Below are 16,909 nucleotides of genomic sequence, written 5' to 3'. Positions count from 1 at the left end.
GTAATATTGAATTCATTTTATGTAGGAGAAAATGAGGACATTCTTGGATATACCCGTGCAATGAATTTCTCGTGAACAATGAAGGTGGATTTCCCCTAAGAGTAGTAGGAGGTGATGAGGATATTCTAGGTACTTTAAAGATTGATCTCATGAAATTCCATGTAACTTACCATTCTTATACATGTATGGATGTTCAAATAATCAACCTTACCTTTAAAAAAAAGAATATATTTTTTTAAACAGGTTTTTGTGACATTGATTATTGTCACAAGCTTTTAAACATAGCTATATAAGGAGTGAGTTAAGTTGTATATAGGTTAACCTTACATTAACTATAAAATACAAGACAAAGGTTGCACCTGGGTATTATAGTATTGTAATTATAGAAAACCATCAGATTCACCCTAGTGGGTGTATGATGGTGAAGATCTATATTAGGTGAGTAAAGCTCACTAATGGTTATAAGAATACAACTACATCAAAACAATTAGAAATTAAAACTACATATTTTCTAGAGTGAGTAGTTCAAGGGTCTTTATCCTATGGATATAGGTATGTAGGAAAGTTGGTAGGCGGAGTATGCCTCCAATGTGCAAATGCCTTGGACATAGTTAGGTAGCACTCAACTATTTTAAGACATTATATGTTAACTCATGAGGCTCATTCCCTTGTAGAAGCCTCTTCCACAATTAAATTACCTCTAAACCATGCAAAGGATGTATGTATGTATATATATGTATGTGTGTATATATGAAGCATATTATCCAATTTATAAAAAATGGTTTGATATAGAGGCTGCATACACTGGTCCATTAATTGAAGCTAAGGATGTAACTGTGCATATATTAACACACTCTCCCTACGAGGATCCCAAGTATCTACTATTGTTGTTAACTTGGGCACCACTTTACGATCTAGAATGTTATGAAAACTCCTCCCATGTCTCCAGAAAACATAGAATAGGTTCAAGGTCCCTTAGCTCCCAGGAATTTGTAGCATCTATTCTCACTATTGGAAGAATAACTTCAGTGAATAGCTGAGTGTAAGGAGTTGAAGAAGCAAGTTCTACTTCTATGTATATATGTATGTATGCATATACATATATACAGACTAGGAAAAACCTAGTAACTTTAAATTTTGTAATCGTAATAGAAAAAAATGGAATGTGTGACATTGGAGGGAGTGCTTTCCTGACAAATCGATTTCTAAAATTCAACTTTGGTTATGAACATTATGAGGAGGCTACAATGCTCTTACCCCTATAATTGGTTTTCCTATTATTTTTATCTTTTGTGAGAGACCAGATGATTCTTGTGACTGTCAAATTATGTTAATTGCGGGGAGGATCAAAGGCCAATGGAAAAAAATTGTCAGTGTCAAGATTAAATGTACAATTTTTTTTTTGCCATTAGTCTTTGATCCTCCTTGCAATGGGTAGTGACAATTACAAGAATCATTCAATCTCTCCCAAAAGATAAAAATAACAGAAAAACTAGTTATAGGGGTAAGAGTGTCGTAGTATCCTGATAATGTTAAAAAACAAAGTTAAATTTTAGAAATAGTTTTTTTAATGAAAACAATCTCTCCAATGTCACACATTCCATATTTTTTTCTATTATGATGTAATAAAAATTCTGATGGCTAGCCATTGGACCTACAACATTACTGTCACATAAACGTCACACATGTGACAGTGTCTCTGACATATATCCATTGTAATTGTAATGGTGTATGGCCTTATCTGGCTTCATGAATTAATGACAACATTTGGCATCACAATTGTGATGAAAGCCCTTGCCATTGCAATTTGTGACAAAAAAAGTTTAATGCCCATCTGAGGAGAGCCAATTCCTATTGGTCTCGCTTGGGTGACAGGTTGCCATCAAAATTATGATGGACTACCATTACAATTCAAGCCTAAATGTAGTAGTGTAATAGGGATTAGATGAGGTGATCTTTAATCACCTTGGCTATTTATTATCCTTATTTTAGTAGGAAATCTCTAAATATGATAAGCTCTCTAAAGTTAAGTGGGGTCAATCTTGTTACTATTGTGCCTTCCTTGTTCAACAATAGTTTGTTGATGATCCTATTTTATTAGTGAAAGGCTTAGATTTTGAATGTAGGGAATGAAAGATCTCCCTTTTGGACTAGCTATGGATTCAATGTATATGTATGTGTATATATATATATATATATATATATATATATATATATATTACATAAGTAGGATCTATTTTTTTAACACAAAAGGACACTTACAAAATAAAATCAAAACATTTTAGGATGTCAATGTGTTGTTTTTTGTTGTAGGAGCACCTATTGGTCCAAGTGACCTATTAAGTAGTTTTCTGTATGGGCATGTTTTTCTTTATTATAATAAGGTCCTATGGACCATAGTCCATATGTTTAGAGCCACCTTGTAAGATATTTATGCCCATTGTGTTAGGTAACATGGATCATTTCTACAAATATAATTATATTGCCATTGTTATCCATATTTTTCGAATGTAGATTTTGATCACATATAAATATGACAGGAGGAGACCTGTCTCATGAAGAGACATATCTCTAAGGTTTAATTAGATCATTTAATTAATATATTTAATAATGATACTTTGTAGAATATATATATATATATATATATATATGTATGTATGTATATGTATATGTATATGTATATGTGTATATGTATATACATATACATATACATACATACATACATACATACATACATACATACATACATATATATATATATATATATGTATGTATGTATGTATATGTATATGTATATGTGTATTATATATATATATATGTATATATATATATATATATGTATATATATATGTATATATATATATATGTATATATATATATATATATGTATATATATATATATATATAAAATATTTATTATTACATGAATATGTATATATAGGAAATGATGATGATTTACCAATAATAATAATGTATATTGATCAATCCGACTAAAGCTACAACTTTAAAACTCCTTAGCTAGGGAAGATTTGTAGAAAACATTATATTCTCAAGTATATTAAGAGATATCATCTCAATATGATATTCAATTCACTATAAGGATAAATTTATCAACACACTCTCTTTAGCAAAAGGAATTGAAGAAATTATAATAAAACATTTGAACACCACTTTAAGTGTGGTCTATGACATATTTAAGTTATGGTTTCCAGCAAGATATGGCCCAAAGAACCATAACAATTTATTTTCATGGTTTCTGACAAAATCTAGCCCAAAGAACCATGATGAGATGATTATCAAGGTGTCTAGCAAAATCTACCCCAAAGAGCCATGATAAGTTGGTTATCAAGGTGTTTAGAAAAATCCAGCTCCAAGAACCATGATAACACTTTCTCGAACACATTTTGGTGTTAGGAGATAGATCAAGTACTAATAAAGTTATCACCTTACAATGGTTACCTTCTTGTTGATACATTCATTATCATGACTTCCAACACTTGGGAACAACTTAATGAAGTTTTTCATGCTAACATGTCTACTATTTATAAGATCGTCACTTTACAATGGTCAACTTCTATTTATATGTCAATGAAAGATCATCACCTTTCATTACATATCATATGTGAAATATTAACCACCATGAACCAAGTTAGATGGTGGTACAAAGGCTTTCAGCTCAATTCTATCTCATAGAGAAGAATACGTTACAATGAATTTTACTTAGAACTTCTGCTCATAGAGAAGATATCATTTATAAAGGATTTAACTTCAAAATTCTCCCTCTAAACATCAACCTTGGGAAGTCAGGTCCTCTAGTTACTTCCTTCATTGCTCTCTTCACCCAAGGATGTCTGTCAAACTCACTCTGAATCTAATATCAATCTTTTGATTTTCTAGTGATAAGTCAATGCTTCCTCATGATGTACTAAAGAGTAGAAAAATCAAAATCATGTAGTCAAACACACATATTTCTAAACTCCCTCTGAGTATTAATCTACTAAGCTCTTGTGTTGCTTTAAAAGAAGTGTCACACCCCCTCTTAATGTAGAAGAATCTCATAATCTCAATCATCAAAGATTTTTTTCTTCAGAACCTCAATTTTATCCATCTTGATCATTAGGGTCTTTGGAGTTGCTATCATTAGATTGAGTTTGCACAATATTAGGTAGCAGATGTAAAGTACCAGCCTTCTTTTCCTATAAGAATATCCTCAAACATAAAAGAAAAGATCAAGGAAAATAACGGGCTTATAGTATGCATAGAATTAAAAATAAGAGAGAGACTACAAAGAGTAGATAAATCTAAAAATAAGAATACTTTTTTGCACATGAAGATTCAAAAATTATATTTTTAGATTGTTTGAGAATGGAACATCTCCCCTCTAAATAAGGTTCAAGTGGGAATGAAACATTGACTATTATTCCTCCAAAATGTAAAAATTTCCACTCATTTTTATATTGTTGAAATGTTTTGTATCAAATATGACAACTCCTTTCTAAGCTACCATTTTCTCTTTTTATCCATTAAAGATCCAAACATTCATATAGCTTAATAGTAGAAGTGAACAAAAACTCATCCACAATATGCCAATATCTTGATTGAGTATGATTTTTCCACATGAATGACTCTACAACTCATATGTCAAATTTCATTAATCAAAGAGAGACTCATAGATGGTTTAAATGAATTCATTAAAACTTCATTAACATCTCACAACAACTCAAATTTCCTTACAATAACTTTTGCAAATACAAGTGACATCATTTAGAAGTCACCACTTTCTCAACATGGTCTCTCCCTTCGAATCAATATGACTAAGATCACCAAAGGTTGATTGAACTAGATCCTCTATCTACTCCCTCTCTTTCAAGGTTTCCTCTAATGAAATAGTAGGCTCCCTCTAATCTCAATCTCCCTCTTCTTGCAAGAAGATACTTGGAAGAAAGAATTAGGATATATAGCTATTATAGTTTTAGACAATTGTCTTAGTTTAATATGACTCTCATCATAATAATAACTTATCAATTACCTGTTATTTAAGATTACTTATCAATCAATATCTCTTATCAAATATTTATCAATTATAAATAAATTATGTATAAATATGGATGATAAATATTTATAAAGTATCCCCTCTTTAATTATTAATTCACACTTTTAATAATTACTAAAAATTCTAATTAATACTCGTATATCTAATAACATATTAATGATAGAGAATGCTTTTCCATTTTAATTGCTAGTTAGTAACATGACTGTTGGTAGTGATGGTTTTGTTCTGGAACTTTTTTTTTTGAAGTATAAAATTGATATCGGTTAGATTATTGGGAGGTAACCTTTGGTTGATCCTTTAGCCTTTTTGTACTCTAGGGTCATCCCCTTGTCCTTTTGGCTGCTACCTAATACTTCAAAAATATATTAATGATATAATTAACTTACAATATACATAATGACAATAAGAAAAGGAAAAATTAATCATATACCACATGTACCTGAGTAAAAATACAAAATTGTGTCACCTTTTAGGCTGACTTATTAGAATAACTAAATTTGAGTATTTCTATCTAAAACTCTATTTTTTTAAACCATATGATCTAGATAAATTCATTCTAGCTAATTTATATATGGTCTCACACTTTCCAATTGGAAATATCTATTAAATGCATGTTTTATACTAGTTTGTATCCAATTACTAAAGAAATACAATTATTTCAAAAAAGTGGTGTTTCAATAACTCTAACTATTTTTTACGATATTTTTTAATAATATGTAAACACCATTTTATAGTGCTCAGGGTCAAGAATATTCTCACATAGAGTTTATAGTGTTTTAATTAGATATAGTATATTGTAATTAAAAAATTCTACAACCATGTATTTTAACACTTGAAAAGATATTGGTTTGGAGAAAGAAAATTATATTAGATCATATCAAGAAAAATCTAAAAATTATATGACATTCTAGAGGAGAGAGTCCTCTTCTATAATTTATAATTTTTCTCTTGGTTAGAATAGATTTTTTTGAAAAATATGGTGGGAGATGAAAAGTATCAATTTAAGGTAAGTAGAGATTTCAATCCTCATAAAAGAGAAAATATAGGTCTAAAGCCAATTTTTATTTTTGATTATTCTAGATATATATGTTATCTATAACATAATCTGAGATCAAAGGAAAATAAGTTTATTTCCATATAGTTTTGTGGTGGGAACTAGACCCCTAATTTTCAGCATTTTTCAACACCTAAAAAACTATCTATAAAAGTTAGAAAAATATATCAATTCTTATTCTAAATAATTATTAAAAATTATAATCCTAACCTTCATCCATTTCTACACATTTTATTAGTTTACTTTATTTCCAAATTCAAAATAATAATACCAATTTTATGTCATTGAAGGCGAATAGTTATACTTTTGTTAGCCTTTTCCTTTACAAAAGAGTGACACAGGTTTGTGCTTTCACCCACCTACAACTTCCATGTCATTCACCTTGTTGTTTTGTGTTTAATTTACCCCATTCAACCCTTGCCCAGTTGCCATCGGTTCCCTTCGAACCCACAAAATGTGTGAGATGGTTAAGGAGAAATTTGTATGTTTAAAAATTCAATTCTTTCCTTATATTATATCTTCATTGTGTTGGGTTTGTCCCCCTTGATTCCAAGCAATAGTATAGTTCATTATATGTTGTCCAGATATTTCCCACTTTGGAGGGATCCGTGTCATTTCCTGTCATGTAGTAATGGTCGATTGACCTTACCGATCACCTTTGAATATATTTTCCCATTCATGTTGACTCATTGAATTTCCTCCTCATATATCTAATAAATTTTATGAGTGAGTCCCTTAATGGTTGCCCCAAAATCCTTTGGCATCATAATTAAATTTGGCTAAACTAATGTGGGGCAACAAAATCAAACATAGCCTATATTACTGACAAGTTATGTGCACCCCTTTCTTGGTACAAGTTTTGTACAATACTTATTATTTTTATTTGGGAATTTGTTTGCAACTCTATTTGAATGCCATCTCATATGGGTCCATCATCCTTTTACATTAATCAGATACCACCTTGACTTCTTGAGCTGTTTGTGTGGCTCATGATACATAGTCCACTTAGTCCACTTTGGAGCATTCAAAATATGATATCTATTAATTTATCTCTTATATATCTATATTTTAATATTGACCCTACGATCTAAGATGACCATCATAGATACCAAAAGTGGATGGAAGTAAGCATGTACATGATGCAAATTATATGATAAGGCCATTATGCGATAGTACCATGGGCTTGGGAGAGAAAATAATAAAGACACAACAAAAACAATATTTTCCATTTCATGTGTTCTACCAACAACTTTTATGGTCTTGTGTGAAGGGCATGAATCCTTCAATAGAAATCTTATACTTTCGTTGTTGGCCCTGGGAAGAGATATGATCTTGGAAGGCTTATTTATATAGAATAATATTCTTTTGTTTGAGCTCCTTAACAACAAATTTAAGATCAACTTTTCCTATTATGGTAGACACAATACTACCATCTTCACAAGCATTGCTTCGAGCTCATCACTAGAAAAGGGTCCAATGGTTGGTTTTTTTTTGATTTCAATTATGTCCATAGCTATCTCCCCTTATGAATGTTTAAGCATAGGCTCTCAAAAACCTCTTTTTCATGCATAGACATACAAATTGAATGTATCAACACTATGAATTTTAAATAGATTAATCTTTCACACACTTATCAAACTCCAAGACTAGGATGATAGGGCACTATAGAGTGCATTCTATATAAGGATTGATAACATAATTGATCAAGTATTTATTCTAATAATTTTTGATATTCAACTGAAGACAATATTGGTTTGTTGATTCTCAATTACAATGGACATGCCAATATTTCTTCATGTCCTATGCTATAACGTGATAGATACATGTGGGGTGATTGTTATGTTGTTGTCATGTCTACTATCATTGTATTGTAAGCTAAAAACACATGTTCCTCATTGTTCTCCTAATCACACTTGGTCAATTTGGATTTTTGATATTTAGAGATGCAATGTTCCATCTATTAGTTATTCCTGAATAGATGTCTGAATCATATGTTATTTACAACATGAAGCTAACTATTTATCTCCTTCCTGACTGCTCGAAGATAATGATAGAGATCTTGAATATATTATTAAATATGATGTGGACATTAATTTAGCTTGTTGACAATTTTCTAACAGATTCCAAATCATAATTCAGTAGTTGTATCAATTATTGATGTCCACTTTTCCTTTCATATCTAGCTGTAATCTTAATATGATGCCCATGCCTATTTATAACTTTAAATCATGCATTTCTACTATTGTTGTTTAGTTGGATTCTTTCTTTACTATCTTCATTTGCATCCTAGCACTAATACCATGTTAGGTAACATGGATTGTTTCTACAAATGTAATTGTATTACCATTGTTATCCATATTTTCCAAATGTAGATTTTCAACTCATATAAATATGAGAGGAGGAGACATGTCTCATGAAGAGACATGTCTCTAAGGTTTATTAATCATTTAATTAAAATATTTAATAATAATACTTTATATAATATATATATATATATATATATATATATATGTATAATGTATATATGTATTATATATATATTTATATATAATATATATAATAATTATTTTTATTACATGAATATGTATGTATAGGAAATGATGATTTACCAATAACAATAATGTATATTGAATCAATCCAACTGAAGCTACAACTTTAACACATTGAACTTAAGTGAGGAATCAAGCCCACATTGTTCATTGGATTGAAAAAATTCTTGCAAAATTGAACAATTTGTATAAAATTTAAGATTATAACTATTAAACTATTTGTATAAGGATAGAGTTTACTTAGATCTTATCCATTAAGTTTTGAGGTTTATGATGCATGCAAGTTTGGAGGAAGAATTTAGTTTTTCTTTAATTAGGTGAAATAAAGTTTTGAAGGGACCTTGAAAGCCTTTCTATTATGATATAGAGAAAATAAGTATTGAAGAAAAAATTTGACAAAACAAAAAATTAGGGAACAAATACAAGAACCCAGAAAAATCCTAATAGAGGAATGAGCCATAGTAAAAAATAGGTAAATAACATAAAATAGAAAAAATAAGTACACCATCCAAACTAGATAAGGCTCTTAAGTAACTCTCCAACCTCAAGCTTGAGTTTCTTCATTGTATCACTATCCTACTTTGGGTCAAGGACCACTTTGCTAGCACTTTGCTCCATCTTCTTAGCATTCACATGAGTCCATTATCTAGGTCTAATAGGAGTCTCTCCTAGACTTTCATTATGATCCATCACCTAGATAATAGCCTTCTCATTATAATTGGCATTGTCCACCTTCACAATAAGAATCTTTAGGTTCTTAGTAGTGGCCTTTGAGATCATATAGCTCCGATCTCCAATTTATTTATGGGCTTAATCTAAGCTAGTAGTTTTCTTATCCTCAAGCCCCAATCTTCTTAAATGTGTAAATTAAAGTATCCAAAATAATCTTGACCTTGTTCACATTATCTTTAAGAACCATAGAAACAATCATTTCCTTACTTGTAAAAGAAACATCCAAGAATTTGAGCTTGCTACCAAAGGCTCTTTATTTTGGCTTAAACTCCTTTATGTCATGAAAGCTTCATTTAATAACTTTGTAAAAATTCACAACCCCTTCCTTTATAATTTGAACAAATTAATACCCATTTCCTTTCTAAAGTCCTTCAACACTAGTAGAGTAGGGTCCATCGTTAGGTTAATAGAGACCCCAATATTGTTTTTCCTAGGAGGTAGGAAAAATACAATGACAAATTTATGCCCAAGAATGAAGGGTTGAAAAGGGGTAGTTGACTCCCTATTAATTCTAGACTCTACAAAAGGAGGAGGATCAATAGACTTGATGAAGAAAATAACATCCACGTTACCAGTATGTTCGAGGCTTTGAGGCACAAGGGAAGGGGAAAGCACAAGAGATTTTTGTACATCTACATTAGAGCTTTTAGCCTTCTTAGAGGTCCTGGTCCATTTTTATGAGGGAATAAAATACTACTATCTTTTAATTTAGTATCTATGTCCTCCCCCCCCCCCCCAACACACACACACACATACCTCATCATTATCTTCTTTCAAAGAATCCTCTTCCTTCTTCTTATTTTTCTTGCCCTCTTTGGGCATTTTAGGGGACTTCTTTCTAAAGCTTTAGGCCTTTTATTACCCCTTACTCTCAAGGCCTTCCAAGAGCCTTCAAAATTTGAATTATCCCCCAAATAAATATTAAAAAAATTCCCCTCCAAAAACTCATCATATAACTTAGTATCCTTCTTAAAGGAAGAATGATCAGATATGTCTTCTCTATAGAGTCAGCTTTAAAATATTTAAAAATTAAGACCACAAGCCCTTCATGGAGGGGAGATTACTATCCTCCTTCTCCCTAATACCATGTATTCTCATAATAGAGATAGTATAGAAGAGATACATTTTGGTTATGGTGGAATTTCTTGAGAAGAACAAAGTTGCAACATAAGCCTGTGAATATTTGTTGTGCAAAGTGATATAGTACATGATGACTCCTAGAACCTTGTGTTGGAAATATTCAAGATTATGCTAAGTTACTAAGAGGGGAGGGGTGAATCAGTAACTTCTAAAACTTTAACAATTTCAACAATTAATCCAACAAATCAATTAACACTTAGTTTATCACATCAGATCTAATTGCATGCATGAGAAACTAAAAACATGAAAGCATTCACAACACTTGAACAAAAGATTTGGTGACCCAAAAACCTTCCAAATAAAAAGTAAAACTAGGGTTGGGATGATACCAACAAACTTTAGTACTACAACATACAGTTGTCCTGTTAAGGCTTACATTGATCACTTCTGACGATTTTCCCTATTAAGAGAAAATAGGACTGCTAGGTCCAGCTTGTGAGAGGATTTACAGAAACAAAATGAAGTATGCACTTAGTAAAGAGATTTGTGAAAGACTTTTAGGTCTACCTTGTTAGAAGATTTTGATTGGTTCACCTATTAGGATGAAGCAGTAGATCTCTAAATTGCAATTGAGTTTGCTAATAGAGATTCCTTAGTGTACTGATCACCTTTTTGTGATATATTTGTCACTACTGCTCCTTATGTTGATATGGCCTTTATAACTCTTTATTTGCTGCTATTAGAACTTGAACATTTTGCATTCACAATACATATGCTCACATTCACGTTCTTTTACTTTCTTTCTCTTACTTTCATACATTTGAAATGATACAATACATTACATATATACCAATCCAAATTACAAAATTTCAAAGTCAACCATGACACAATTTAACACAAATATTACAAAGTCGACCCATACAAAGATACTCGAGTTCTGAAGATTGACTCAGTGAGTGAGGTTCTAATACACGACATCTACTATCACTTCTTGGCATCGTAATGTTGTTGGTAGACATAGAAGCTCAGTCCATACTGATCACTTTCAAGTAGTCTTGAACTCGATCTACACTGGTGACTTGGTAGATATTGTGCAACTCAAAAAACACTAAATCACTTGGTTAACTATGAATTGGCTCGGTTGAGACTGGCTTCACATCACATGAGCTAAGAACTCAATAGACACTGCAATGCTTGGTAAACACTGGCTTTGCATCACATGAACTGCAAACTCGTTAACCATTGCTAAACTTGGTATACACTTGAATGCATGGTTTGAACTACTAAACTTCACACTGATTGAATCTGCTTGGTAACCATTGGGATTAGTCCAAAAGATTCAGTAGCAACTGTAGAACTTGGTGGCTACTGAATTACATGGAAAACACTGTAAACTATTCAATAAACTCCGTAGCTATAAAAAATCTAAATAAGTGTGTGTCACTAATAACAAACTTGACTGATATGTCAACAATCTCCCCCTTTGGTATTAGTGACAAAAACACTTATTAGCCCAAAACTAAATACCTCGTATTCATTACCATGTGATAGTAGCTTAGTCTATTTTTGAGATTTTTCAAAATTGATCTTTGTAAGGTATATATAGAGTAGTTCTCCACCATAGCATATTTCTCCCCCATACTATGTGTTCTATTATGTACATATAACTTTTCTCTCATTTAATAACATATCTCCCCCTATAGCTTTTCTCCCGTATCTCATCTCTCCCTTTTTGACAGTAATGCCAAAGATTCATTCAACATATTTACATGGAGACACCAAAATGAGATAAGAATTTAGAGTGCACCTTGAGGGTAATTGCCAAGTTTTTATTCCAATTTTCTTGCAATACCTTGCATGTATGAATGACAATTTGTACTTCTGCTGATAATTCAATCATGTGGTCACCAACAAAGAAGATGTTATCATGAATCAGAGTTTTTGAATAAAAAATGTGTTTCTGAATAAAATTCATGAATGGAAGGATCACATTTTGTATATCAATCAATGTTGAGCAGATCCTTGCTTCTTCTCTTAACAATTCAGTTTGCAAGTCTGACAAAATCCTGATCTTCTTGAAATGTGCAGAGCTTGAACTAGGGTCAAGTTGTAGCTACTAAGCACTTGCTTCAAGATCAATATCAATTTTGGACAATTTTCCCTTTACTTCCTTGGTATACTCAGTGACATCACATAGTTTTACAAAAAGTGATGACACATTTGAATAGGATGCCTCAAGATTGACCAAAATTTTTGAAAGCTCAACTTGATGAATGGCTATTTGCTGAGAAATGTGCTCCAAAACTTTATTATTGAATTTCTTTTTAGCCTTTTCGACCAATTTTTCTTGACCTTCAGTATCCTCATTGAACTTTTGGACTACCTCTCCAAGCTAAAACAAAATAGGTTGAGAAGAATCAACCTCAATTCCTATAGCCTCAGACAAAATATTCTTGGCATCATCTAAAATCTTATATTCTCTATCTCTTTCCTTTCTCAATCTTTGTTGTTTGGCCTTTTTTTGGAGGAGTTCACCAAATATGTGCATTTGGTCTGCTGAAAGATTGTAGATCTATCCCATTTGGGAATTTCTATTTCCTTATCCAAATCTATATCTTCCTCTATCTCCTTTCCTTTCAATTTTTTTTACTCATTTGAGCCTTAGGCTCAACTGTCCTTGCACTTTTTGCTTTTGTACCTAGAATGGAAATAGTAGTGGACATACTCGGGCTTGTAGTAAAAATTGATAATGTACTAACTGATGAAATGCTTGATGAATCCAAAATTGATGAAGTCAAAATTGTAGAATCTAAAACTAAAGTAGACAAAACTGGAGTGCTTACCATAGATGTGCTCAAAATTGAAGAAGTCAAAATTGAAGGAGTGAAGACTGAAGAAATCAACTTTGTGGATGAAGGAGTCTATAGCTCGGTTGACAAAGTGGAAGTTACTTCTGTCAATGACATGCTAAGCTGAGTTGGGGCAAAGAGTGATTGGATATTTGATGTATTAGTAGTAGTCACAACCAAACTTGCTAAAGCTATCTCCATACTTGATGTAGTTAATAGTTTTCTCAGGGAGTGAGGAAGTGAGGCAATGATTCCAACAGCTATCTTGACTGGGTCAGTCTCCTCATCATCTTGCTTATCTTCCTCGGGAGCTTCTTCACCTTGATCCTCTTCATCTTCTTCATTATTAAAATGAGTCACTTCTTCAACATTTTCCTTCTCATCTTTCTCCTTATCTTCTTCTTCATCAACATATTTTACTTCAATTGGAAATTCACTTGGTTTATGAAGATGATAAATGTTCTTCCAAGTGTTTGTAGCATTATTAACAACATGCTCTATATCCTTAATCAAAACTAAATAGGTTTTAAACCTTAGAGTAAGTTTTTCTTCATTTTTCTTTAAAGAATTTTTAACCTCAACATCTGATATGCTCAGTAGTAACTGCCTTAGGCTTTGAGCATATATGTCTTTTACTGTTTGCATGAAAAAATCCCATCTTGGCTTTATTTTCTCTAGCAATTCAATAGAGATTTGAGAAGCAAACTGGTCTAGTGAGTACTTCCATTTACCCATATTTCTTAGGACCAATTCTTCAACTTGCTTTTGCTCTACCTCTATCTTGGTTTCATATTTCAAAGATTTAAAATTTGTTATTCCAGTTCCTTCTTCCATTTACTTCAACTTTTCTTAGAAGGTGGTTGGAGGTCTGTTGAGTACACTGTCATTTCCTTTCTTCCGTGACCTCCTTGTGAAGACTGCAATGGATGCCTTTGTAGGCTTGGTGATGATCACCTTTCCCTTTTCTTCAAAGGTTCTTCATCTTTATCTAATTCTTCTTCATCCTCTACCTGTTCCTCATCCTCACCTTTTCCCTTAGTTAACATGAGAGGTGAACTTGATTTCAGTTTGGCTATCCTCCTCTTCCCTTTGTTAACTGCATGTGGGAGCTTCAATTCTGGCTCAATTCTTGCCTTAGTTTCTTCATAAGTACCAAAGTAAGGGGCCTTGAGATCAATAGGTTCATTGACAAGGGCTTTAATGATATCCTTGGCCTTATCAATATTCACCTCATAGTCAAGAGGTTTGACCTGGGCAATTCTAGGCTTAACTGCTCGGATATATGCCTTGTCACAGTCAACCATGAAGCACACATCATCCTTGTAGTCCTCAACTAACTTCTTTGGAATTTTGTACCTATTGTTCATTTTATCTTTGAACACATCAAAGTAGTTGTCCATGATGTTGCCATAGTTCTCATCCATTTCTATAATATATTCATTTATTTGGTATAGTATAGGCACATCATTTCTCTAGACTACTGTGCCTTTGGAAGGGAAGAACTTTTGGACATAAAATAATAAACAGGTTAACAGAGAACCAAATTTTCATGGGTTGTTCTTGGAAGTTCTAATACTTTCCATATTCTTATTGAATTGTCTCAAAAATAACTTGGCAAGGTCATAAGATAAGTTTTTCTTCACCACTTTATATGCTAAATACATCGCTTCACATGATACACTATTAAGATGGATTGAACTGTATATCTTATGAGCTATAACATGAATTCCAAACTTCAACTTTGCATTAGTAACACTACTTATTTCAATACCTCTTCCATCCCACTCGGCTAGGGTTTTCTTCTCCAACTCTGCTTGACCTAGGGTTTTAGTTGTTTTGGCTTTGGCGAGCATGGGAAGGCTAGTGATTCAATGAATCATTTTCTTGGTTATCAAAATTGGCTGTTCTAATCATAGTTGTCCATTATGCACCCGACTAAGGATATACCTTATCCATTTAATTTGAAATTCTCGAGGTATATGGGGAATATGTGTTAACCCTTTTGTTTCCAAATGTTGATGCTCAGGTTTCAGGGTTCCATCAACACATAACTGACCTATGACATTATCCATCTCCAAAGTACCAATTTCTTGAAGTTCACATTTAAAATGAGTACAAATGTCATTAATAAGAAGTACCTTGTTTGGAGGATTCACCTTCTTCTTTGTATCCAATTCTCGCTTTTCCTTTTTACCTATAGAGTTTTTGCTCATTCAGTTGATCCATGTCTGCTTGAGATTTCATCATTATTTCATTGATTTTCTTCTCAGTTTTTAGGTCATTTCTCAATCTTTCACTAATTTATTTTTTAGATCTTAGCTCAATTTTTAATCTTTTATTGATTTGCCTTTCAAAATTTAGATCATTCCTTATTCTTTTATTTTCAAGTCTTAGGCTCATGATATCCTCATTTGCATTAGAGAGTTGTTTAATAAGGTCTTCTTGCTGAAGGGATTGGTTCTGGATTTCATTGTTCCTTCGATCCATTTCTTCTTTTATCTTGTTTCTTTGTTCCAAAACTTCACATAACCTTACCGATTGAATTTCTTGTTCTATTTTAAATTTTCTTACTTCTTCTTATAGGGAACCATTCTTCTCTAGTTCTTTGATTGCATCATTTGTTTCATCTAAGCTACTTGAAGGGTGAAAGTCTTCAATTGTTTCTTCAATGTAGAGATGATCATTCATTTGGTTTGTAAGTTCCTTTCTTCTTTTCAAGGATTGGGAAAGTTGCTCCTTAGCTTTCTTGAGTTGGGCAATGGCCATTTCCAAATCCAACTTTTCAAAGTCAATGGCTTTGTCAAGTCTAAATATCTCCATATCCTTGATCTTTGGTCAAGCTGTTAAACTTTCTCCTAAGAACCACAAAGCTCTGATACTAATTGTTAGAAATATTCAAGACTATGCTAAGTTACTGAGAGGGGACGGGTGAATTAGTAACTTCTAAAACTTTAACAATTTCAACAATTAATCTAGTAAATCAATTAACACTTAGTTCATCACATAAGATCTAATTACATGCATGAGAAACTGAAAACATGAAAGCATTCACAACAATTGAACACAAATATTTGGTGACCCAAAAACCTTCCAAATAGAAAGTAAAATTGGGTTGGGGATGATACCCACAAACTTTAGTATTGCAGCATAAAGTTGGCCTGTTAAGGCTTACATTGATCAGTTCTGATGATCTGCCCTATTAAGAGCAAATAAGACTACTAGGTCCACCTTTTGAGAGGATTTGAAACACACAATGAATTATGCACTAGATAGAGAGATTTGTGAAAGGTTGTTAGGTCTACCTTTTTAGAGGATTTTGACTGGTTCACATGTTAGGGTGAAGCAGTAGATCTCTAAATTGCAACTGAGTTTGCTGATAGAGATTCCTTAGTGTACTGATCACCTTTCTATGATAGATTTTTCACTCCTGCTCCTTATGCTGATATGACCTTCATAATTCTTTATCTACTGCTATCAGAACTTGAACTTTTTGCATTCACAATACATATGCTCACATTCACATTCTTTCACTTTCTTGCTCTTACTTTCATACATTTGAAATGATACAATACATTACATATATACCAATCCA

This window comes from Cupressus sempervirens, chromosome 2, assembly GCF_028749045.1.
Source record: "Cupressus sempervirens isolate cs-2001-9-10 chromosome 2, ASM2874904v1, whole genome shotgun sequence".
Lineage (NCBI taxonomy): Eukaryota > Viridiplantae > Streptophyta > Pinopsida > Cupressales > Cupressaceae > Cupressus > Cupressus sempervirens.
This window is presented reverse-complemented; position numbering follows the sequence as displayed.